This window comes from Saimiri boliviensis, chromosome 9, assembly GCF_048565385.1.
Source record: "Saimiri boliviensis isolate mSaiBol1 chromosome 9, mSaiBol1.pri, whole genome shotgun sequence".
Classification (NCBI taxonomy): domain Eukaryota; kingdom Metazoa; phylum Chordata; class Mammalia; order Primates; family Cebidae; genus Saimiri; species Saimiri boliviensis.
Genome location: NC_133457.1, coordinates 86,478,120 through 86,503,850, shown reverse-complemented (window position 1 = coordinate 86,503,850; position 25,731 = coordinate 86,478,120). Strand labels below are relative to the sequence as shown.

At 41.7% G+C, this 25,731-nt stretch overlaps 1 pseudogene; it reads left to right on the top strand.

The window, feature by feature from the left end:
* Positions 1-10,082: 10,082 nt before the first annotated feature.
* Positions 10,083-25,125, top strand: LOC104652214 (HIG1 domain family member 1A, mitochondrial pseudogene; annotated as a pseudogene).
* The last annotated feature ends 606 nt before the right edge of the window (positions 25,126-25,731 follow it).

Genomic DNA, 25,731 nt, shown 5'->3' with positions numbered 1-25,731 from the left:
GTAAGATTTTTATTCTCTTTCCCCATGGTTTTACCAATATCATTGCCTGTCCCACCACAACTGCCACTAATACGTCTACCAACATTACCTCCACCATCACTACCCCTACTCCTACTAACACCACCACTGCCTCAATTACCACCACCTTACCTTTTCCACTGGCTCTACCACCTCTATATCATCTTAACTAGCATTCCTATCACCTCTACCCTTATTACCACTGCCGTGATAATCAGCATCATCACCTCCATCACCACCATCACTGCCACTGCCACCATCACCACCACCACCTGTACCACCACCATGTCCTCTGCCAGCATCATCATCACCACTTCTGTCACCTCTGCCACCTCGTCCACCTCTCCCTACATTCCCATAGCAGCAATGCAGATTGCCTTGGTTGTCTGTCAGATAATTTTATCCATAAAACATCTCTGGAGGTTTGGTGAGAGCAATTAAGGAGCAAGAACAATGATAACAGCAAATGTGTGCAGTTCTTTAACCTTTTCCCAAGCCTGAGAACAGGCTCTATAAGTAGCCAGAGGCTCTTAGAAGTTATTGTAAGGACCAACAGTAATAACAAACTATTCCTTAAACTTAAGGTAGTAGAAAGGATGCTAGAAGACGGGAAAAGTGAATAAACTCACTGCCTATGTCAAAGCTGCCAAGGGGTCAAATATGGGCCACATTTGAAAATTCTGTTCCAAACTCCATCTGTTCTTAGCCAGATGAGAGAGTGTGTTTCCACATCATTTGAGTAATTAAAACCTCTCACTGGATACATGAAGAGTAAGATACAGGCATTTTGCTTTAAGGCCTGTCACATGATCCTTTCTGAAGCATAATTCTTTTGATGATTGAGTTTATCCAGTCACGGCTTTTATGCAGTCATCTCTTTTAGGCTAAAGAGAGACATATGCCCCAGGGATGAATCAGCTCTGGGTAATGCGCCAACTCAGAACGCACATTCGAAATGAAATGATTAGGGCAATGTGGAACACTGTGAAAGCTCAATCTTCTACCTCCCTCGTACATGGCACTGACAGAGGACCCTTCTACAAAAGACCAGAAGGTGAAGGTGGCCCCAGATTCCAGTAACAGTTCCTTTTCTCTTGTCAGACTCTCATTTCTATTTTTACCCTCCTTCCACATCCTCCTCCAGCCTCTGCTTTCACCAACTTTCCCCAATCTCTGTCACTAATTCACTAATAAATTGATGATTGCACTGAAAATGAAGAGAAGAGAAGGGAAAGAAAATCCGCATTTTGTGATCATCTATCTAGTACATGCCAGGCACTGTCCTAAGTGCTTCATTTATGTTGACTCATTAAACTCTTCTAAAAAAAAAAAAAAAAAAAAAAAAAACGGCAATTTGGCAAAACTGGCATTATTAGTCCCATTTTGCAGATGAAGAAATTAGTAGCTTATTTGAACAAGCTCTCTCAGCTAATAAGTGATGTGGGTGTGATTTAAGCCAGATGTGTGTAACTTTAAAGTTACAGAGTTATAGAGAAGTTATAAATGGAAGATACATTTCAGGAATGCACCTCTGTCAGTTCAGCCAGCCAAGAAACTCCTGGAGACATTTGGCTCCACAAGGAGAAGCAAAGAAAGATGAACTAGACATCATAGCAGAAGGTCCTGGTGAACCTACCTTTCGTTCACTCATTCATTCAAGAAATACTTATTGAGCTTCCATTATATAACAGGCCCTCTTCTGAGTATTGAGAAAACAGCAGTAGGAGAAACAAAAAGCAGACAGAGCAGGGAAAATTCCTTGCATTAACTGAACTTACACTCAAGCTAGGGGAGAGAGAATGACAATATATAAAGTATGTGGAATGGTAAATGTAGAGAAATGCAGCACGATGAAGTGGGTACAGAGCATAAGAGATAGGAGAGAGTGTGTATCTTAGTCCACTTGTGCTGTTATAGCCAAATACCACAGACTGGGTAATTCATAAATAAAATAAATTTATTTCTCACAGTTCTAAAGACTGGGAAGTCCAAGATCAAGGTACTAGCAAGTTTGGTGTCTGGTAAGGTCTGCTCTTGTGATGACACAGCTTCAAGACCATTCTATTCATGGGGTTTATTGTCTTGAGTTTATGATCCTATCTCCAAAAAGAAATCAGAAAAATTTGGCCCATATCCTCCTAGCAGCCACTGCTGATGCCTTCCCCACATCCTCAGCCCACACCTCTGTTCACAAAAGGCTATTTTCAGTGAAGAACCATGTAATTCTCTCCCATGAGGCAGGGGTAGCCAAAAGGGCTGAAGTTTTAATGGCCCTGCAAGCAGTCTTCAAGAATGGATGAGGATGGATGAGTGGATACCCCAGCCGCCTCTTTGGCCCCAGGTTGGGATAACTCCAAGGTGCGTGTTCTGCATTGTCTCCCAGAGTTCCTCAGCTGAATCAATCTCTAATTGCTCATGTGATAACTCACCTGATAATTATCAGTCACTTTACTGGCTCTGTGCTTTTCTCTATCTCTTTCCCACCTTTCCTACTTTTCTTTTTCTTTCCTGGAATATCTCCTCAAATAAACTACTTGCGCAAAAAAACCTTGTCTCAGGGTCTGCTCTTCAAAGAGTCCTACGTTAAGACAACACCTTCACAAGATTCATGCCAGCTCCTAAGCATCTCCTCCTAAATACTGCTGTAGGGAAATGTGCTGCCTTCTAGCTGCTCTCCAGCGTTTTTTGGATCCATCGTTTTTTGGATCCGTCATGTTTTAGTGAAATGCACCTCTGTATTCCTTGGTGCTGAGCAAGAAGCTGCATGCAAAGCAATACCAAAACGATTGCCTGAGGCTACTCCCCTTCACTGTGAAATTTAGCCTTTGTCTTCAGGCATCACCATACTCTCCCCAAACTAGGGTTGGAGAAATGAAAGTTTAAAGTAAGCGGCAATGTGCTGCCTCCCACAGAGTTGCACACTAAAGGGTAGCATGGAGCTCTGGAAAGAGAATTCAACTAGAAGTCTTGATTCAGACTTCCCGGAGTTTTAATCTATGAATAAGCAAAATGGACATCACCATGTTTACCTTACCTTATTCACAGAGTGGTTAAGAATATCAATGGGGTTATGTTCATTAAATTGCCTTGTAAATCTTCCGTACCACTGAAATGATGATTAAGGTGAAAGGAAACACAATCAGCACCATCAAGGTCAAAACAGGCCTCTCTTGCTACTTTTAATTAGAAAATTCACTTATCATATGTGTGCATAGGGTGTACTCACATGACTTCAACTTAAGTTTAAGCAAATCAGTTTTCACATCAAATATGTTTCACACATTTGTTGGATCTACCAATAAACTGCCCAAGTATCTCCATGTTCCTAATTGTAGCAGGAGGTGGGGGGCGGGTGGGTACTGAATTTCTCACATTAAAACTCAGTCACTGACCATTACCCAAAAGTCACCAAGGTCAAGGGCATTAATACTAAAACCAGGCAAAAGTTCAAGGAATATGGTGGAGGCTACAAACTTCTGTTATCAGTTAGTTACTACTATGCAACAAACTGCCCCAAAACATAGTGACTTAAAACAATAAATATTTATTTAGCTTGCAATTCTGCAGTTTGGTATTTGGGGATAAGCTTGGCTGGCAGTTCTTCTGGTCTCTACTGGGCTTCTCAGGTGATTCTGGTCAGCTACGGCCCACTGAGTAGCTCAGTTTCTGGGAGTTGGCCAGCTACTGGCTGAGGCTCTTTCTACATGCAGTTTCTCATTCTCCAGCAAGGGTCCAGGGTTTGTCTTCATGGCAAAGTCAGGAGTCCAAGGAAGAAATTGGAAGCATGCAAGTTATCTTGAGGGCTAAGCTCTTCACCTCTGCCATGTCCTATTGGCCAAACAAGTCACGAGACCCATCCACATCCAAGAAATAGAGAAATGTGCTCTGCCTCTTGCTGAAAAATTCTTCAGTCACATTGCTGAGTGTGCATAAAGAGAGTGGTGAATAATATACCTGTCTTTGCAATCAATCTACTAAACCTCAAAGAGGTATATGGAATTATTCTCTCTTCTTTGACCCTAGAATTTTATGAAAACAAAACGTTAGGGAAACTCTCTGTGTGTCTTAGAGTGGGCATTTGCCAATATTCTTCCCCTTTAGTGGTATTCGAAAGAAAAATTACAGGGCTCAGTGGTCCAGCAGCTCAGCAGAGGATTTGAGAACCATAAGCAGTGACTGTAGGGCAGAGGATGGCTGCTGACAGCCTGTTGATAAGACTGACCTTAATCCTGAAACAACAAAACTAATCCTTCTATTCAAAGCAATAGGGTTTCAGCCACATCATTAACTCCGCAATACCCAGAACTTGAAACATTTCAAAATATTCAAGTAAAACTGGATCCTCAATTAGCACTGGACAAATATCCTTATTCTGGAAATGTCCGTGTTGTTGTTGTTTTTTTCCTTTCTTTTCTTTTCTTTCTTTCTTTTTTTTTTTTTTTTTTTTTTTGTTGTTGTTGTTGTTGCTATTTTGTGGGAATTTGCACTGAAATTTAGGATGAAAAGGGGTCTTCCTTTTATTTTCCTTTCCTCCTGACCTTTTTTGTACAAAAATATAGTGTTCTCTTTACTAAGGGGACCAAAAGGACTGATTACTCAGGGTTGAAAAAGAAATTATGTGTGTCAGAGACAGCTTAAGTATACACAAGATACATCCTGGGTGTCTGAGGGTGTGGGAGATGGCTGCTATCTTCCGAGGAACTGTTGTACTTCTTTAAAGGAACTGTGACAACCACCAGTTTAGGAAAGATGAGGCAAGTGCTAATGATGTGTGTTTTTAAACTTCCAGAGGCTGTGGAGATAGAAAGCCCTAGAGACCTAAATCTGTGCTTTTATTTGTTGTTAAAGGCAAAACTCCAAACCAGACCAAACAGACTCTCCAAGGGGCTAGAGTTTTTATACCACTCCACTAAAAATTCACTTTGTTTTCCACGCGGATTGATTTGACCATGACAATGGCCCATTTAAATTTCTACTCTCAGAACTTTCATTTATACACATTAAATGCAAATAGCCTGTGCAGCACTGAGAATAATTAGCAGTTCTTTAGTCAAGATATCGCTTCCAACTATCTCAACAGAATTTTATTCCAGAGCAATGATTTTAAACCAAGAAGAAATTTTGGAGTATCTTGGAAGTGCTTTTCCCAAGTTAGGGGATGTTATAGGATGTTTCCTTAGAAAACAAAACCTGAAACAGAGAAGTAAGTCTAAGTAGTTTATCTGGAAGTGTGACCAGGGAACAGGAATGAGGGATGAGAACATGAATGGTGAAAAAACTCATTGGAAAGCCAATGGAGGCATGAATTATGAAGTTAGCCAATGCTACAGGCACCTGCACGTTTGATTCTATGGGACAGCTGAGAAGCCTATGAAATGCATATTAGGACCATCTGCCTGGGACTAGAAAGGGAGCTGCATTTTCCCCTCAACTCCCAAATCCTTCTGGTCAAGGATTGCTACACTTTGTTTTCCATTACTGTTGATGTGACAGTATCAGTGGCCCATATAAATTTCTACTCTCAGAACCTTCATTTATATACCTTAAAGATTGCCACAGGGAAGAGTGTTAAATTCCCTGTTCTGGGTTGTGTGCATGGATGACAAGGGGTTCTTTGCAAGGATGTCCTGCCCAGAGGACTAGAGAAATTCCAGGGCAGAAGGGAGAGGTGGGGCTGCGGTGGGAACAGTCAGCTCACACTTCTGTAAGGCTGGTTGGACTCTGTATGAAACTGATTGCCACTGCTGTGGGTGGAATAAGAAACAGGGACAAGAAAATTAGAAGGTATGTTTAAGAAGCATCTACTGTGGGAGGGAAATGAGGAAGAGACTAAGCAAGCAGGGCACCTACACAGGGCACTGCGTCCCACCGTTCAGGTTGTATACAGTACACAGCTCCACATCTGCCTGTTCCATATATAGGGTTTCAACAGAGATTTTGTTTGAAAGAGCTTTCACTGTTAGAACAGAAGAGGAAAAATAAAGAAAGAAAGAAATCTTAAGTCTCTGTTCTTGAATAATTAGAGGACAAATAGGATGAACTCAAGAGCCAATGAAAAATCTAAATACAGAAATATTCTAAATATTGGTAGTGAGTCTAAGGTTTTGGATGACAGAATATTAGGAAAGGTGTTTTTTGCTTTGTCTTTTTTTTTTTTTAATCCTAAAGACTCAGAGGCAACGAACAAGATAGTTTAACATGAAGAGGAAGACAAGGAAAAGGCACACCAAAGAAGATAAGAGTCAAGCAATTTTGACAAAACAATAACACAGAAGACAATGAGGAGAACTGACATTGCTAGTTAAAAAGGAACAAGAGTTCGAGATCAGCCTGGCCAACACAGCAAAACCCTGTCTCTACAAAAGATACAAAACTTAGCCAAGTATGGTGGTACGTGCCTATAGTCGCAGCTACTCGGGAGGCTGAGCCAGCAGAATAGCTTGAACCTGGGAGGAAGAGGTTGCAGTGAGCCAAGATGATGCCACTGCACTCCAGCCTGGGTATCAAAGGAAGACTCGATCTAAAAAATAGTTTACAAGGAACAAAAGAAAAATATATAAAAAGAAACTCTTAAATAACAATGGTTTCTGAAGGATTGGAGACAGGGGCTGGTTACAAACTCAGTTCTCCCTTGCCTCTTCAGGCTGTTTCTGGTTCATCTTCCCGAAATAACCTGTTCCTTGGTTGCCCTCTCTATATTCTCACAGCCACCATGAAGAGGAAGACAAGGAAGCCATCACCAAGGTGTCCTTGAATACACCTTCCTACACCACAGAACTGTTCTCATCCTGGGTCTCAGCTCATCCAACACTGCTCCAAAGTTTAGCAACCTTAAACTCCATGTATGTCATTCTCTAACCAAAACAGTCATACCTCCACTCTCTCACGTTCTTGTATCTCTGCACTTGCTCTTCAAACTAATCTAAATTTCTAGTGTCTGCTTCTAAGTTTTCTCTAAATGAGTCCAATTTCCAATCCAGTAAAGAGCTCCAGTGTGCGACAGCCTCCACTCTTGTGTCAACAACTTCCATGTCCTGCTCTTCAGTCCTGGACTTTAAATCCCAAACTCTGGATCAATAGAGTTATCTGCCTGACCCCTCTTTAGGCCTGGGGTCCTTGGGAACACAGGAAAATCCTGGACTGCTGCCACAGAAAATGTATGATCCCATTGAAGCTCTCATGCTCAGTAGGTGGCAGTGTAAATTGGTACAACCACTTTAGAAAACCAATTGGCTGTATGTACTAAAGCTGGACGTATGCATACACCAACTTGGCAATTCCATTTTTAAGTATCTGCTAAACAGAAATACAGCAGTCCTTTGGCATAGGCAAGGGATTAGTTCCAGGACCTCTGCTTCTACCCAAATCTGTGCATACTCAAGTTTTGAAGTCAGCCCCGTGAAACCTCAGTATGAAAAAAGTCAGCCCTTTGTATCTTTGAGTTTTGCATCATATGAACACTGTATTTTCTATCTCCATTTGGTTGAAAATAATCAACATGTAAGTGGATCTGTGCAGTTCAAACCCATGTTGTTCAAGGGTCAATGGTATATACTTTTGTTCACCAAAAGACAGGTACTAGAATGTTTGTAGCCCAAACTGGCATTTATACACATGCCCATTAACAATAGAATGAAGAAATAAATTTTGGTTGTTTTAACACAGAACACCTACAGTAACGAGAATAAGTAAACTACAACTACTTGCTGAAGCAACATACATAAGTCTTATTAACTCAATATAGAACGGAAGAAGCCAAATACAAAAGACAGCATATTGTTCAACTCCATGTGTATACATTTCAGAAACAGTATAAATGAGTCCATAGTGTTAGAAGCCAGAATAGTGGTAATCCTTGGGAAAAATGGTTTGCGACTAAAGGCACAAGGGAAGCTTCTGGGGTACTGGTAATATCCTGCTTCTTGATATGGGTGCTGGTTACATGGGTGTGTTCAGTTAGTGAAAGCTTACTGTACTGTGTAATATGTTACATGTGCACTTTTCTGTATGTATGTTATATCTCAACAAGGAAGTTCAAAATAGTTATAAAAGTGACAAAAAAATATATAGTCTCCAACTTCATCTGATTCTCCTTTCAGTTCCAGGGGACTTCCAAACACAAAAGAGCCCTTCCTACCCTACCCTTTTCCTTTCCTCTCTTGTAGCATGACTTTTCAATGCACTTAAAAGCAGAAGCAGAAGTTACCAGCAGGAGCATGGGTTACATAATTCCATCCCAATGTGAAAAATGCTCCCTGCAGTAGTACAGCACCACAGACTGCAATTATAAGGCATAAACCACTTTCAGTTCCTGTCCTTCCAGTTTCAAAATGTCCCTTCCTATCTAAGCTGTACTGCCTTCCTGTATCAGTCAGGCTCTTAGAAGGACTGGGTAATGTAACAGGACTTTAATAACATCAACTATTTATAAAGGTGTGGACAGGTTTAGAGAAACCAAGAAGGAGAGTGCAGTCCCTTGGAACTAGCAACAGTAGGGGCCCTTCCCATCCCAAGTCCCAAAGAGGCAAGGAAAGGGAGCAGTTTTCCTGAACCTAGAAAAGGTAGTTGTCTGTGGAGAGGACACCGTTTGGCTGGAGCTGTGGCCTTTGGAGAAGGGATGGTGCCAACCTAGGGAAACGTGGAGAGAGAAAACTGAAAATAAATACCAGTCTCCCTCCACTCCTACTGTCTGATTTCTTGCTTTTCTGATGGCTCCCAAGGGCCAAAGCCTACCAGAAGCTAGCAGATCGGAGTCAGTAAGGGGGTCCACACAAACTGGCCCTTCCAAGACCCAGAACAGGGTGGAGAAGGACAGAGTGTTGGTTTGGAGGAATGAGTGAGGGCTTCAAACACATTCCCTTTCCATATATATCTTTCTCCAGTCATACTGACTCTACTGTAGCTGCAGGAAACACTCTTACTAAACGCGCCTCAAGCCAAAGTAAGCTTGTGGTGAAGGTCACACAGAATTGAAATAAGAGAATCATGGAGTCTTCTCCTTCTCTTGCTTAATGGCTATGTGGTACTTCCACTTCTATCTGTCTTCATAGTCTCACTGCTTTGGCTCCCTCATAATGTTTGCTAAAGAGAACCAACCATGTTTTCTCCATTACTTTTTTCATCTTAACCTTTCAGCTTCTGGTTTCATTGCTTCCTCCCTCATTCTTGAGATATTTTCTACTCAAATTCCCACAGAAAACAATCCAGTTAGTTCCCTCCTTAGGTTCACAACAGGTGACATCATAGGTTACTGAGCATCCTATATTTGGATTGGCTGAGCTCAGTCATGTGGTCACTTGTGGTCCAATCAGCTATTGATGGGGAATTAGGTCATGTGACACAAAACATGACTACCTAAGTAGCATGTGCTGTAGTTGAGAGAATGGGTGCAGTGAGTACCTATTGATATCTACGTAATTGTCTTAAAGATCTAGTGTCTAAAGTATTTCATTTTTGGTTTAGATGCTCTCAAAACAGAGACTGAAATACGCTCTTGGATTCAGGAAGTTTATTTAAGAGGTGACCTCACAGAGCCAGAGTAAGAGAGCTTTTAAAAGAAAGGCCAGCCTAGTGCGGTAGCTCATGCCTGTAATCCCAGCACTCTGGGAGGCCGAGGCTGGTGGATCACCTGAGGGCAGGCGTTCGAGAGCAGCCTGACCAACATGGTGAAACCCCGTCTCTACTAAAAATACAAAAATTAGCTGGATGTAGTGGCGAGTGCCTATAATACCAGCTACTCAGGAGGCTGAGGCAGGAGAATTGCTAGAACTCTGGAGGCGGAGGTTGCAGTGAACCGAGATTGCAGCATTGCACTCCAGCCTGGGGAAGAGTGAGACTTTGTCTCAAAAAAAAAAAAAAAAAGGCCAATATATGCATTGTTGTCAAGGTCACCACTGTAGGCAATGGGGTTCAATTCCATGGGGCCTCTGAGAAATGTACAGAATGCCTCTCAGAATTGGCCAACCAAAAGATGGATGGCAGGAGTTTATTCATCAGCTCTCATCCCGGTGCCTAACGGGTTCTTTCTAGAGGTTCTGTCTAGGTCCCCACACTGCCACGCTTGCATGCACAGATTCGAACAAACTCTCATTGATGCCCATGGCATTGAAGACGCCCTGAGACGAAGAGGAAAACCCAAGGTACATACTAAAGGCAAGATGATTCCTGCTTGAAGTCAGTCAAAGCCTGCACAGAATTGTCTACCCATGACTAAATTGTTACCACCCATGCCTAAAGTCAGAGCTAAGACCAAGAGACCATGGATAGTTCTAATACCATGCAGCAGTTGATAACCATTGTTGTTTTCATTTCTTGACTCAATTTTCATGTCCATTCTCTGCAATCTATCTTCCATCTTTCTTGACCTTTATGAAACCCTCATTCAGGTCACCATAAAACTCATCATATTTTCTGGGCACAAAACAAACAAATGAAATATTTCAGTCCTCAGCTACTCTAGTCTCCCTGGGATATTTGATTTTGTTAACCTCCAACTTAAAAAAAAAAAAAAACTGTTTTGTCTGTTTTTGCAAAACTGCTTTCCCCTAGGTCTTCTCTGGCTGCTCTTTGTCGATCTTCAGTTTCTCTTCCTCTGCACACATTTTAGGTGTCCGCATTTCCCTTAGATACTAAATTGGGTTTGCTTCTCAAAGTATACAAACCCAACCTTGCCTATAATAGCTTCAGTTACTACCTTTATGCAGATGATTACCAAACCTAGATGCTTGCTGCAGGCTCCTCTTCTGAGGCTCAAAATCACACTTCTGCCTGCCTACTAAACACCTCCTTCCAACTCACCCACAGGCACTTCAAACTCATCATGAACCACAATGAAATGCTCACCACCGCCCCCTTCTAAACTTCTCTGCCTTGGGACCGAAGCCAGGAACCACCCCCTCATTAAATCAGTCACCATGTCTTGTCTGTGCCACCTCCAAATATCTCTTTCCTCTGCCCCCTCCTTTCCCATGGCCATATCTGGGAGAGCACAGATTCAATATGAACCTACCCAGTTTCTGCTTAGGTCTAGCCTCACCCTCCATACCACTCCAGAGTAAGGTTAATAAACCATCAGTCTGATCATTTTATGGCTCTTGAATCCACCTTTAAGATGAAGTGAAAATTAGTATTATATACAAAGCTATTCCGGGTCCAGTGGCTGCCAACAATTGGAACTCATCTATTACTATTGTTCTCCAATTTACTAAGATACTTGCAGTTATCTGAAAGGATGTGCTTCTCCCACCCCACCTGGCAAATATCTGCTCGTCTTTGGGACTTCATTCAGGCAACTGAAGTCTTGAACTTCCCAAGGCAGATTTAAACACTCCCATTTCACTCTTCTCAGAGCACCCTGTACAATTTTCAAGTATAATATTTATTATATATTGCTTTGCAAATTTTTTTCATTATGTTTTTCTCTTTTATGATGTTGTAAACTTGTCTCTATTACTATTGCTGCATAACAAGTAATCATGCAATATAAGTGGCCTACAACAATAAATATTAATGTCTCACACTTCCTCTATATATATTTGAGCCGGGCTCAGCTAAGCAGTTCTGCTTGTCTCTGCTGGAATCATTTATGCACCTGTGGGTCAGCTGAGTTTATATCTAGTCTGTGCTGGGTTTGAGCAGCTTAGCTGAGTTAGCTCTGCTCCGTTGGTCTTTCATCCTTGAAGGCAGAAATTTTTGTCTCATTCCTCATAGTGTTGAATTGTTGAGTCAAAGAGCCCAATGAGATAGCTAGTTAACACTGTATATATTAAACAGAAAATTCTAAGTTAAATTGTATCCCCCACATTTTCCAAACTCTTCCCTCATCCATGCCTACGAAAGCAGAATACCCTCTCAGTCATCTTCATAAATACTATTTTTCTCTATTTCAATGAGTGTGATATATAAGGCTTCCATGTTTCTTACAACCTCCCAGCAGAACATTCAAATTCCAGGTAGTATTTTTATCCACATGGTAACAATGACTTGTTTGCCTTCTGTGAAGCTGTGGGGTTTAAAATATGTCTACAAATTATTTAACACTCCCTTCAAAAGGTGAGGCCTAACTCTCTTCCCCTCAAGTATGAGCTTAGTGACTCACTTCCATGGACTAGAATAAGAGAGAGGTGACAATGTGTAATTTCTGAGACTAGGTTATCAAAGACCTTGTGGCTTCCTCTTTCTTTTTCTTGGATTACTTGCACTGGAAGAAGCCAGCTGTTGTATCATACAAGTACTCAAGTAACCAGGAGGTCTGTGTGACAAGGAACTGAGGCCTCCAGCCAATAGCCGTGTAATCTGCTTCGAGGAAGCAGATCCTCCAGTCCCTTGTAAAGATGGCAGCTCCAACCAACATATTGACTGCAGTCTCATCAGAGACCCTAAGCCAAAACTACTCAGCTACGGTGATCTTGCATCCTGAATCTCAGAAACTTTGTGAGATTATAAATATGTGTTGTTCAGGGTTGCTAAGTTTGGGGATAATTTGTACATAGCAATAGATAACTATTTCAGCCACTTGTGAACAAGCTATTAAACCCTCTCCCAGAGCCCAGCTTTCATAATTACAGTATTACAGTGGCTTCTAAACAGCACAAAGGGTAGAAAATAGACTGTCACCACCATCTCCACATTAGAATTCCTCTACCTAGTGTCTATTAAAATAACAAAACAATTACCTACCTTCATTTGAGGCTAATAAAAAACTGTCAGATTTTAGGAGGGAATGTCAAAATTGACTGCATATGTTACCCAGGAATTCCGTGTTGAGCAGCTAATTTCTAGAGGAAGAATTGAAAAGACTCAAGATCACCCCTTTGACTAAAGCCCAATCTTTAGTTTTCAAATTTTATGTTCAGCCGCTGCCTCCTCAGAGAAACCAGATTGTTAGAACACTAACCTGACATCCAGTTTATTTAAATGTCACTTGGTCTGTGCTCTGCACCTTGGCCCTGAGAAATAAAACACTGCAGGCCAAATTCTGGTCTAGCCCCAGGGTGATAATGAGGGAAATCATGAGTCTCCTAAAAATAATGACAAAAGGGAGCAGCATTGGAGGTGGTGAGTCACTGTTGTTTGGGAGGCGGGAGAAGGAGAACAGAGAGAGGAGGAGATTATAAAAAAAAGCTGAGTAGAAAATAAACATGGATGATGCCGACATGAAACTGAAGGGAGCACCCCAGGTCCCTGGCCCCCAAAAGCTCTAGAGCACGCTAAGCTGGAGGGCTGGGCAGTCACGGAGAAGACTGCCCACTCCTGGCTCAGCCCAGGGAGCTGTCACCCACCCGTGTCTGGTTATGTTTCAGGTCCCCGAATCTCTCCTTTAACCACTGGACAGTAGTATCTATGTCCCCATCATGACAGGAAACAAATACAGAAAAGACACTTTTCCCTGGCACGATGGCAAGCCCGGGGGCTAGGAAAAAGAATAGGGCCCTGGGGATTCATAATTTAACAAGGAGATTGACCTAGGAAGAGTCATAGAAAAAAGGCTGGAGCAAAAGCAATGATAGAGGATTGCACACAAAATTGTGAAAGACTGAAGAAGGCTGTCTATTCAGACCCAAGCCTGGAGGGGGTGGGAGGAAAAATCTGGGAGGCTACCTGGAGAAGGCAGCATATGAGCTACAGAGAATTATCCTGATGAAATATGGGTTGTGGGAGAGAGTAGGGGCCCGGAGCAATTCCAGGAAGAGGTAAATCACCACCATTATTAGTTTCCTATGGCTGCTCTGACAAATTCCCACAAAGCAGGTGGCTTAAAACAAAAGATATTTAGTCTCTCGCTGTTCTAGATGCCAAAAATCTGAAATTAAGGTGCTGACAAAGTCATGCTCCCTAAAGAGACTAGGTTCCATGGGATAATCCATTCTTGTCTTTTACAACTTCAGGTCGCTGCCAGCAGTTCCTGACTTGTGGCTGTAGAATTTCAATCTCTGCCTCCCTCTTCCCCTCACCTCCTCTGTGTGTCAACTTTCCCACTGCCTCTGTCTTTCATTTTGTTGACATTTTGTTTTGTTTTGTTTTGAGACAGTCTCACTCTGTTTCCCAGGTTGGAGTGCAGTAGCAAGATCCCTCTTGGTTCACTGCAACATTCACCTCCCAGGTTCAAGTGATTCTCATGCCTCAGCCTCCTGAGTAGCTGGGATTAGAGGCATGTGCCACCACACTCAGCTAATTTTTGTATTTTTAGTAGAGACTGGATTTTTCTGTGTTGGCCAGGCTGGTCTTGAACTCCTGACCTCAAGTGATTCACTCACCTTGGCCTCCCAAAATGCTGAGATTACTGTGGTGAGCCACTATGTCCAGCCTTGCTTCTGGTTTATAAACCTATTAGGATTACTTTTGGGGCCCAGATAATCCAAGAACATCTCTCCATCTCAAGATCATTTACAATCACATCTTCAAGGACCCATTTTTCTTGCAAAGTAACATTAACAGTTTCCACAGATTGGGACCTGGTGTCTTGTGCTGGTCGTTATTCAATACGTCAGAACAAGCTAAGACATGGACACGCAGATGCTCTGGTGAGTAGACATTTTGGCATTCCTCAAGCTTAAGTAGAAGTGAGAGATGAGGTGGGCAGATTACCAGAACATAAAGAATTTTACAAACCAGGATGGGAATTTGGACTTTGTCTGGAGGACAACAGAGCATCCTCAAAGATTTTAAGTGAAAGTGAAGGGGCCAGACTCTCTTGACTGGAGATTCCCTTGGCTACAGTGTGGGGTAGGACAGGAGAGGGCAAACCCAGAGGCAGAACATTCAATCTTATACTGGGAATTGTCTTTAGAAGACCACTAGTAAAATACAGGTGTATGGCCCTGGAGGGGGAGTGTCAGGGAAATCCTGGAGCCACCAGGTCAGATTTTGTCAGCAAGTGACATCGCTGTGGGATCTGGAACAGAGAGATTAAGGCTCTGAATGGACCTCACAAGTAAACAAATAGTGCCTAGAATATGTGTGTGATACATGCTTGCCAAATAAAAGAGAAGCAAGAAAAGCAGGTTTTACAAAGACGGTGAAAATCAGAGTGGAAATGGGGGAAAGCCAGGAGGGGCCCCTTGGCCTATAAGGTCTTCATGAAGGCACCTGTGCCAGTGGGAGCCGCCTCGCCCTGGAGATGACGCCACCCTCCCCAACAACGCACACCGGTGCCTGATGTCAGGGCACTGAAGGCCGCCCCGCTGACTCCCAGGGCACAGCTCTGCTGCTGTTCTTGTTCCAGAGCTCCCTGTGGGGTCAGCCGAGGCTACAACTGAGCCCATATCCTCATTCTTCTCCTGCCCCTGCCCCTGTCTTGCTTCCCTCACCAGATTTCAGATTTCTTCTGAGAGCACACCATAAATAAATCACTTGCATAAGAACCTCCCATCTTAGGCTCTGCTCTAGGAAACCCAACGTGAGACAGCCTCCACTTCTGGTAATGTGGCTCTTTGGACAGTCTCAGCTAAGAGCCAGGCAGCAAGCAGAAGCTCAAACCAGTTGTCAACAAGTTCCAGGAAAACACTTAATTCCACACATTCTAAAGTGAGGGAAGAAGGTTTTGTCAAGAAAATTGATATTCAAGAAGTAGATTCCAAAAATCAGATGGTCTGCACTAAGTAGAGTGTTTATTTCCCGAGAACTGGTTTCTAATTATTGGTTTCTAATTACTATTCCTTTGGCACTTATATCACTCTTCTTTGTACTGAAAACTTACGGCTTTGTTACACATTTTGTTTTCACTGATTAAATTCTCAATTCTTTATGGATGAGGCTCCACACTGGGTTTTTTTATTGCCCTGTAAGCTCAAAGCTCACACCCTCTTGATTTTATAGACTTTACAGAGAGCTTCGCTTACTCGAAGCATGGACCATTGACCAGTAGCTTCAGCATCCGTTGACTTGGTAGAAATGCAGAATTTCAGCCTCCACTGCAGATCTACTGAGTAAGAATCTCTGAGAAGGAGCCCAGCAGTCTGTGTTGTGACAAGATCTCTGTGTAGTTTTATGAGCAGTAATGTTTGAAAACCACTGACATATATAATCCCTTTCAACTTGTTGGAAGATGAATTGTTTGGAGAAAGATGGACCAAAAAAACAGGACAGTGACAGGAATGGAATCTACCCCCAACAAACATTCTCCTACCATGTGCAAGACATGGGTGTGCCAAGTTAGGCTTCAGGTGCCCCGCCCCATTATGAGGACTCAGACTCCAAGTTCAACTTTGGTTGGCTTGGACAAACTATTTATCTCCTTCAGCTTCTATTTTCTCATCACTGAATGAAAACAATCTTAGTACCTACTAACTCACAATGGCTAAATAGATTATGATATAGCCATACAAAGGAATACTATGCAACCTTAAAAATAAGGTAGGCTTATCTCTGCCGTTATGATTTCTATTTTTATGTAATGCAGGATTCTGAGGAGTAAATTGTGTATACTTATGTGTGTGTGTGTTGGGTAACAAATAAAGGACTTCAAAATTTTTTAAATAAAGGTCTCAATGCATGTATATGTATATTAAACATTACACACAAATACTGCATATATGTCACATATGTGTGTGTTCCACATACACATTACATATGAGAGTGAAGTTAAAGGAATTGTGCTGGGCATGGTGGCTCATACCTGTAATCCCATACTTTGGGAGACTGAGGTGAGAGAAGTTCTTAAGCCTAGGAGTTCAAGACCAGCCTGGGCAACATAGTGAGACATCATGTGTACCAAAAATAAAAATAAAAAAATTTAGCCAGGCTTGATGGTGTGCACCTGTAGTTCCAGCTACTCAGGAGACTGAAGTGGGAGGATCACTTGAACCTGGGAAGTCAAGGCTGCAGTGAGCTGTGATTGCACCACTGCACTCCAGACTGAGTGACGAAAGAAAGAAAGAAAGAAAGAAAGAAAGAAAGAAAGAAAGAAAGAAAGAAAGAGGAATCACTAATGTATTCACACACTTATTGCATGTATATTATGTGTGTGTGTGCACATAATACAGATAGGTTCTCCACTTTTAACCTCATGTATAACACATCCACAGAGCACTGACAATATGCTGAGCTCTGGGCTGGATATATCAGTGAAAGGTGCTGGAAATACCAGTGAAAGTAAGAAAATCACAATCTTGCCTAAGAGGAACTTACATTCTAACTAGGAAGGCAGCCAACAAAGAAGTAAATAAATAATAGAATATTTACAGGTCGTGATTAATGTTATGAAAGAAATCATCTAGATGGTATAATTGCAACTTGGGGGGTTCAAAGAGAAACTTTCCAGGAGGAGGTAATGTTTAAGCAAAGATTGAAGCAGGAAAATCAGTCAGTGATTCGCAGTGCTGGGGAAAGGGCATTCCAAGTGGAGGGAGCAGCACAGGTAAAGGCTAAGAGATGGGAAGGAACTTACCTTGCTGAGAGGAAAAAGAGCATGTCATGGAACAGGAGCCTAGGAAGAGGTTGGGGCAGTGTAGTGAGTTCAGCTGAGGAAGCACAGCTTGTGAGCTTTGAGAACTGCTAAGTATTGGCTTTTCTTTTTCTTTCTTTCTTTCTTTTTTTTTTTTTTTAGAGTCTTGCTCTGCTGCCCAGGCTGCAGTGCAGTGGCATGATCTTGACTCACTGAAACCTCCACCTCCTGGGTTCAAGCAATTCTCCTGACTCAGCCTCCTGAGTAGCTGGCATTACAGGAGCCCGCCACCATGTCCAGTTAATGTATGCATTTTTAGTAGAGATTGGGTTTCACCATGTTGGCCAAGCTGGTCTCGAACTTTTGACCTCAAGTGATCTGCCACCTCAGCCTCCCAAAATGCCAGGATTACAGGCATGGGCCACTGCACCCAGCCTAAGTATCAGCTTTTATTCTAAAGCAAGAAGAACCCAGCAAAGGGTTTATTCAAGGAACTAACACTGTTTGATTTATGTTTCTGAAAGATTCCCAGGTTGCTGAGTGGGCAAAGTCTTCCAGGAAAGTATGAAAGAAGGAGGACATTACAGAAATCCAGGTGAAATATGGCATAGCTGGCAAGGTGACAGCCATGGAGTTACAGAGAAATGGGCAAGCTTGGGAATTACATGAGAGATAAAGCCAGAATTTTGTTTTGTTATTTTTTGTTTTTTGTTTTTTGTTTTTTTGAGATGAAGTCTTGCTCTGTTGCCCAGGCTGGAGAGCAATGGCACGATCTCAGCTCACTGAAACCTCTGCCTCCCAGGTTCAGGCAATTCTCATGCCTCAGCCTCTCGAGCAGCTGAAATTACAGGCACATGCCAAGAACCCTGGCTAATTTTTGTATTTTTTAGTAGAGACAGGGTTTCACCATGTTGCCCAGGTTGGTCTCAAACTGCTGGCCTCAGGTGATCCACTCTCCTCGCCCTCCCAATGTGCTGGGATTATAGGCGTGGGCCACCATGACCCTAAAGCTAGAATTTGACAGTGAACTGGAAGGTGAAGTATTGGTCTGGGAGGCCATTGGCTGTGAGTTGCTCCTAGACTGTTCTTACCTAGGACAAATGGAACAATTCAGTCCTGCCCCACCTCCCTCTCATTCTCCAGCAGGTTGGCTTGGGCACTTGCTCATGGCCACAGCAGAGGAACAAACCCCACTACAAAACAACAAGCTTTTTCTCAAGCCTCTGCTTGAGTCACAGCTGCCAACGTCCCATTGGCCAAAGCAAATAAAACAGATACCAGAACCAAATGGCCAGGAAATAGATTCCACCTCTTGATGAGAGGAGCTGCACAGCCTGCTGACTAAGGGCAAGGTTACAGGAAGGGCTGAGGAATGGGAGGCAGTGCTTTTCAAAGAACTAGAAGCTCTCTATTAACAGCCAGGGTCAGGAGACCATAGAGGCTAGCACAGTTGTGGAATGTTGAAAATGATAAGTGCCTATCACGATCAGCAACATCAGTCAGTTTAGGATTTATCAATAAAGTGATAAGTGCCAGACCATGAAATGCCCTAGAGCCCTAGGATATGCCTAAATTAGGGATTCTCTACTCTTTTGTGTTATCATAACAAAATAAACTGCAGGTCAGCCTGAGAGCGACTGGCAAGTGCTTCCATTGTCCCTTTAGCTGCCCTCAAATGCAATGATAAGTGCTTCCCAGTACTTAGTTACTTAACTAATAACTGGAATAACCTGGGTGGGGTTATTCTGGGCCCCAAGCTGGTATGCTGCCCTGGGAAGACCAAAGGAATTTCCCTAGAGAAGCAAAATTCCTCTACTGTCTCCACACAAACCATTTCTACAGTTGGGTGGGGGAGTGGGGTGATGTGGTGGCGCTGGTGGTGCTGGTGATGATGTGTTTCCACTCTATTTGGTTTTTTGGGTTGGTTGGTTTGTTTCTCAGGAGCTGTAGGGCCCTTGCTGACATCAGTCATCATTTTTAACTTTATTTGGGACATGAAAGGATAAGCCTCTCCCTAATTTCTAGAAATATAAATAGCAAGGAAACAGAATATTAAACAAGCAAGGGCTTTTAACAGAAGGTCTGCAGATGTTGCATGGTTCTCTGTATCACTGCAGATCTGTGGCCTGTCTCTGCGAAGGGGCAAAAAGTATTGGGGCACCTCACTCAAGAGCAGCAAACAAAAGCCAAAGTCTGGCAACCCCATCTGTTCCCCCCAAGAAGGAAACGTTATAGTTTGTGTATACAAACAAAATAGTAATGTCACGGCCGCAGGTAATGCAGTTTCCCATGGGTCTCTGACTTAACCAACGTGCCCTTTTACACATAAACTTGGAATTGGGATGGAGGTGGGGTAGACAGCTGGACACATTGCCGATGTTGGCACGTGGTACAAATGAAAAGGTACCATCTGTGCTACTGCTGAAAGATGATGATGCATAGATGTGACTTTTTAAATGTTCCATCTGGATATAATTAAATTGCCTCCTTAAAATAAAAAATATCCATGTTTGATATATATCCTTTATCTTAGTGATCTCCATAGATTCTTCATTATTTTTATAGAATTCACTTCATGAGAATCTGACATGAAATATTAAAACCTAAAAACAAAGGTCTTTGGGGAGATGAATATGGTGTTATCGTTTCTCTGGCTGACTTGTTCTTGACTTTCTTATCATTTCAAAAACAATTTCAAAATACAGAATTCCCTACTATCCTCCTGAAAAAAACACCCTGACTGGAAAACTGGATAGACAGGTAGAAAGAGAAAGTTTGTCATCTACGCACAGGAGGAAGACAGGATGTGAATTTGCCAGAATATCCAGTTGCCTACGTTTCTAAACCAAGAAAAGCTGCAATTAATTTTCTTCCCTAAAAACCATGTTGGTTCCAAAGAACATTCTGAGAATAATAATAAGGGTAATTATAATCACAACTTGAATTCAGAGTGACTTGCTTCTGAAGCACTAAAAGCATAAGAGGGAACAAAAATACACAGAGAGGACTCTAACAGGCCTCTCTCCAGGTACAATTATAGATTTCAAAGCTGTTGTTACCTTACCATGGCAACCTTCATACTTAATTTCACAAATGTTGAACTTTTGCCATCCTATTTCTTTGGGGGAGTCCTTCAACTCCTGCTTTCACTGAATTCATGTCATGTCATTGCCTTCAATACTTAACATTCTTCCAAGTACACACTGAGCTCACATCCCCAGACCAAAAACAGCAGCAAAGATGAGGAAGAATTCAGCTGTGCCCTCAGCAAAAGCACTTAGATGTGTTCTTTCTGGCTGATGAGAACCAACAACAGAACATAACTCCAAAGGAAAAGTGTCAAGTTCAAAAGCAAAACTTTGACCTTCAATATTAATAATCATTAAGTATCTACTGTGTGCTGAAAGCTATAGGAAATACAAAAGTTAAAATAAGCCATATTATTCCATCTCACGACATTTACAATTTAGAAGGAGAATTAGATCCAAACCACTATAAAGCAGTTCCCAATGTGTGATATCCCCAAACTAACAGCATCACCTGCGATTCTAGCACAAATGCAGATTCTCAGGCTCCACCCCCTAGGCCTTCTAAATCAGTGCCTCTGAGAGTTGCGCACAGCAATCTGTGTTTTCAAAATTCATCCAGGTGGCTCTGATGTGCTCCAAATTTTGAGAATCGCTGCTGTGAAGCAATAGAGCACAAATGCCGTAAGACAGATACAAACTGCTTAAAGTAAAGGGAAAATAACATCCGTTTTGGAAAGAGGACTTCCTGGAATGACAGTATTTCCATGCAGCTTTGTGAGTTCACTAAGAAATTGAAATAGAAGAAGTGGATGGAGTAAGAGAACATTCTGGATGAGTGAAAAATGAGCCAAGCAACAGAGTTAAGAAAGTAGAAGGCAAATGGAAGGGTCTAGACTGACTAGCATGTAAGGAGACAGAGATCAAGGTCAGAAGATAGGTTGGGGGTCTCAAGAGCCAGTCTGAGGAGGGTTTTATCTAGCTCAGTGGACAATCATATGTTATTCAGGTCTTCAATTAGAGGAGTAACAAGATTAGAAGATTCATCTCATAGAATAACCTGGAAGAGAAGAGGAAACATAAGGGTGGGGGAACAATTGAGTTGACAGTTGCAATAGTTTGAAATAATGAAAGTCCCTGCTGCGCACAGTGGCTCACTCCTGTAATCTCAGCACTTTGGGAGGCTGAGGTGGGCAGATCACGAGGTCAGGAGTTCAAGAGCAGCCTGGCCAAAATGGTGAAACCCCGTCTCTACTAAAAATACAAAAATTAGCCCAGTGTGGTGGTACATGCCTGTAGTCCCAGCTACTCAAGAGGCTGAGGCAGGAGAATCACTTGAACCTGGGAGGCGGAGGTTGTAGTGAGCTGAGATTATACCACTGCACTCCAGCCTGGCCAACAGACTGAGATTGTCTAAAAAAAAAAAAAACAAAGTTCCTACTAGGGATTTTGCAGGGTAAATATAAAAATAAGGAAAGTAATTGGAGAGACTTCGAAGGACTACATTAATAGGGTTTAGTAGCTGATTCAACACTAAAAGGGAAAGAATGGGGAAAATCAACACCTTAATTAGCGACAAGAGATTTAGTCATGTCATAAACCAAAGAATAATAAGATTAGGAGGAATTGGTTTTGGGAGATTTGTTTGGACACAGTTGGTCTGTGATATAGTGCATACCACGGCTAGAATATAGGCATAGAGTTTATAATAATAATATCTGTAAAATTTGGCCACATAGGCTATGCCTGGTTCTGAGCTAGGTATATGACCTGTATTATATCTTGTAAACATTATACTGACTTTATGAGCAAAACATTATTATCCTCTTTTTTTTCTTTAAGAGACAGGGTCTTGCTCTGTCTCCCAGGCGGGAGTGCAGAGGCACAATCATAACTCACTGTAACCTCAAATTCCTGGGGTCAAGCAATCCACCCACCTCAGCCTCCTGAGTAACTAGGACTACAGGCCTGTGCTACCCTGCCCAGCTAATCTTTTTATTTTTTGTAGAGATTAGGTCTTGCTATGTTGCCCACACTGGTCTCTTATTGCTGGCCTCAAGCGATCTTTGCAACTCAGCCTCTCAAAATACTAGCATTACAGGCATGAGCCATAATATCCAGGCTAATACCTATTTACATTCGTTAAATTTGATTATGTTGCATGAAATAAGTTCAAAAGAAGAATGGCTTAAACACACAGGGCCTATTCTACTACATAAATGATATTGGGAGGTCAGCAAGTTTCTTCTAATGCCCTGCTTCAGCATCCTCCACTGGTGAATTTCATCCTCTAGGGTTCTTCATGACTCAAGATTGCTGCTAGAGTGCCACCCATCAGGGAGATGACAGCTGCGAATATGGGAATGGGGAGTTGCTGAGAGTAGGAATGTAAAAAAATAATAGGTTGAAATAAAGAACCTTGGAGTAGGAGCATAAGGGCCTGGAAATATCACAGAAAGGAGACAGAGAGGAAACTTCTGGCACCATGTCCACAAAAGGCTAGGAAATGCAAAGCTTCAGGATGAAAAAAAAAAAGATTGGTAAGTGGTGTCTAATGGTAAAGTCCATGGCAACTGAAAATGCATATTGGATTGAAGAACATGAAGTCCTTGGTGACCTTTAAAATAAGAGCATTATTCACGTTTTTCATGGCAGTGGAAAAATTAGGGAAATGTTAGGTGGTGAAGCAGTGAAGCATTGATTCCTCTTCCGTGAAGTTTGGTGATATGGGGGAAGAAATAAATGGTGGTAGGGCTTGAGTTTAGTGGTACTGAGGTAATGTTTTCATGGATTAGAAAACCTGAACACAATTTCCCTTTATGACGTCAAGTCTCTCCTGAGACTAGATTTAAATCACATGAGTGTGTGGGCTGGGGCAGCCAAGTGCTTCTTCTATGATCAGCATCTCCAATCCAGTATCTCCCAGGGACAGTGAAGGAAGTGTTGGCTGATATTATATCATAATAAAGAGCTGACATTACACTTTTTGAAGGCTGTCTGGTAAGCTTAATTCATTCATTTTTGTTTCTCCCTCCCAAAGCTGGATGGAAACCCATCCAACTCTGGCTTGGGATCTTGAAGAAAAATTACATTGCAAAAGTGAGGATGTTTCATGGCCTTCTGCACTCCCCAAGGGCAGCAAAGGCTCTCTGGGTGCTTTGCAAAGCTACAGAATCTGAAATGTAAGGGCTGTGGATCCATTTCAGCAAAAATAAATATCAGATTACAATACATTGTTTTTGCAGCTGACTGAGGCTTTGGTGTAGTGAATATTTCATTCTGCAGTTGCAAATTAAGAGAGAAGTTGCTGGCAGGGCAAAGTGTGGTGTTTACATCATTTCTTTATAAAGCCATTTTCTCTCCTCAAGTGGTGCATTCCCAGAGGATTTTTTCCCCCCTCAAAAAATGCCTGGTGCTTTTGCAGTGCTCAGCATGCGTGACTTGCTTTGAAGGCTGTTAAAAATAAAGACAGATAGTTGGACCGGTTCTCTTGGTACCTTTCCTTCTTTTCTCCATAAATTTTTGCCCCCTCCTTTCCACCTCCTGCCTTAGGTCCCTCCCTGGAAACCCTTGTACTACAAAATTATGAAAGAATGGCAGATACTGAAACCATAGCATGCTTTTGCATTTCTAATTTTTTAACCTGAAACTAGTGAGCCATAACACCCTGGAAGCTTAAAGCTGCTGGAGGCAAATCCAGCTCTTCTGACTTTAAAATAGCAACACATCTTTTACCATTTTAGCTATTTTGAGGTAGATTTTCATACACATGCAAGCTTATTGAAATTAAATGCATTTTATTTTTATCTTTTTTTTCTTTCTGGAGAGATGGAAGACTTGGGGACACTTGTTTTCTATCTCTTAGTGAATAAATTTGAATACCTAACAGTAAGTTTTCTACGTATATTGATTAAAATCAGTCCAGAAATAGACCCACACAAATATAGTCAACTTATTTTTGACAAAGATTCAAAGACAATTCAATGGAGAGAAGATCCATTGAATCTAGATAAGGACACTATATCTAGATAAGGACACTATATCTTTCACAAAATTTAACTCAAAATGAATCATAGACTTAAATGTAAAGTGTGAAACCACAAAAATTCTACAAGAAAACCTAGGAGAAAATCTATATGACCTGGATTAGAAGATGAGTTTTTAGATATAATTCCAAAAGCACAATCTACGAGAGAAAAAAATGTTATGTCATATTTTGTTAAAATTAAAAACTTATCTGAAAAAGACTCTGTTAAAAAACTGAAGGAATGAAAATAATTGCAAACACTTATCTGACAAAGGATTTCTATCCAAAATATAACAAAGAATTCCAAAAACTCATTAACAAGAAAAAAATGGAAAATTATAAAGATTGGAGAAGGCATTTGGATTGTGAGAGGTTTTCTCACTCTCAGAAGATTCTTCAAGCAATCAGTATGTCAACCGACACAGATGTTTTTCTTTCTTCATATAATGAAGATCAGGAACCCAAACCTATTTGAAAAGCTGAAGAGACACCATTAATCCCCACTGGAATAGTAGGTTTTACAGTAATTTTTGCATATGTATTAAGAAATTAAAGATCAGGGGAAATATTAAAATGTCCCTTCACCTGATCCACATGTGTATGGCAGTCCAAGGCTTTGTTGTGGGAGCTATTCTCTGTATTGGGAATTCTGGGCAAAACCTAAGCCTTAGAAGAAGAAGAGATGCTGTCTTGGTCTTGTTAAAGGAGCTTGAATTAGTTACGCATTTCACTATTGAGGTTACATGTTTATATTGAAAATAAATTGAATGTATTCAGACAATAACATGGTATTTTGCATATTGGCTGCCTTTCTTGCAGGCTTGATTTGCTTGGAGACCAAATTACTCATGGCTTGTTCACTAACTAGGTCACTCAGGAGAGTCAAGTTAACACAAAAGAAACATGTGACCTACGTGGACTTGATAAACATGTCTACCTTTTAAAAATGTTAAGATGAAATCAGTTATAAAAAAGACAGTAGGCCAACCTTGAAGTACCCCCAGTTTGCTGCAGAATATTAAATGCTTTGGTGTTATGTAGGAGTCCTATTTATTCTACTTAATTTAACTCTTTTTTTGCCTGCCTTGTGAACTGGTTGGCTCTTTTAGAAGTCTTTCAAAAAAGTGCATGGAATATAACTTATAAAGCCTCCCACAACTGAAATTGTATGTGTGTGTGTGTGTGTGTGTGTGTGTGTGTGTGTGTGTGTGTTTAGACCAAATCTAGGCTGAGTGCAGTAGCTCACACCTGTAGTCCCAGAACTTTGAGAGGCTGGA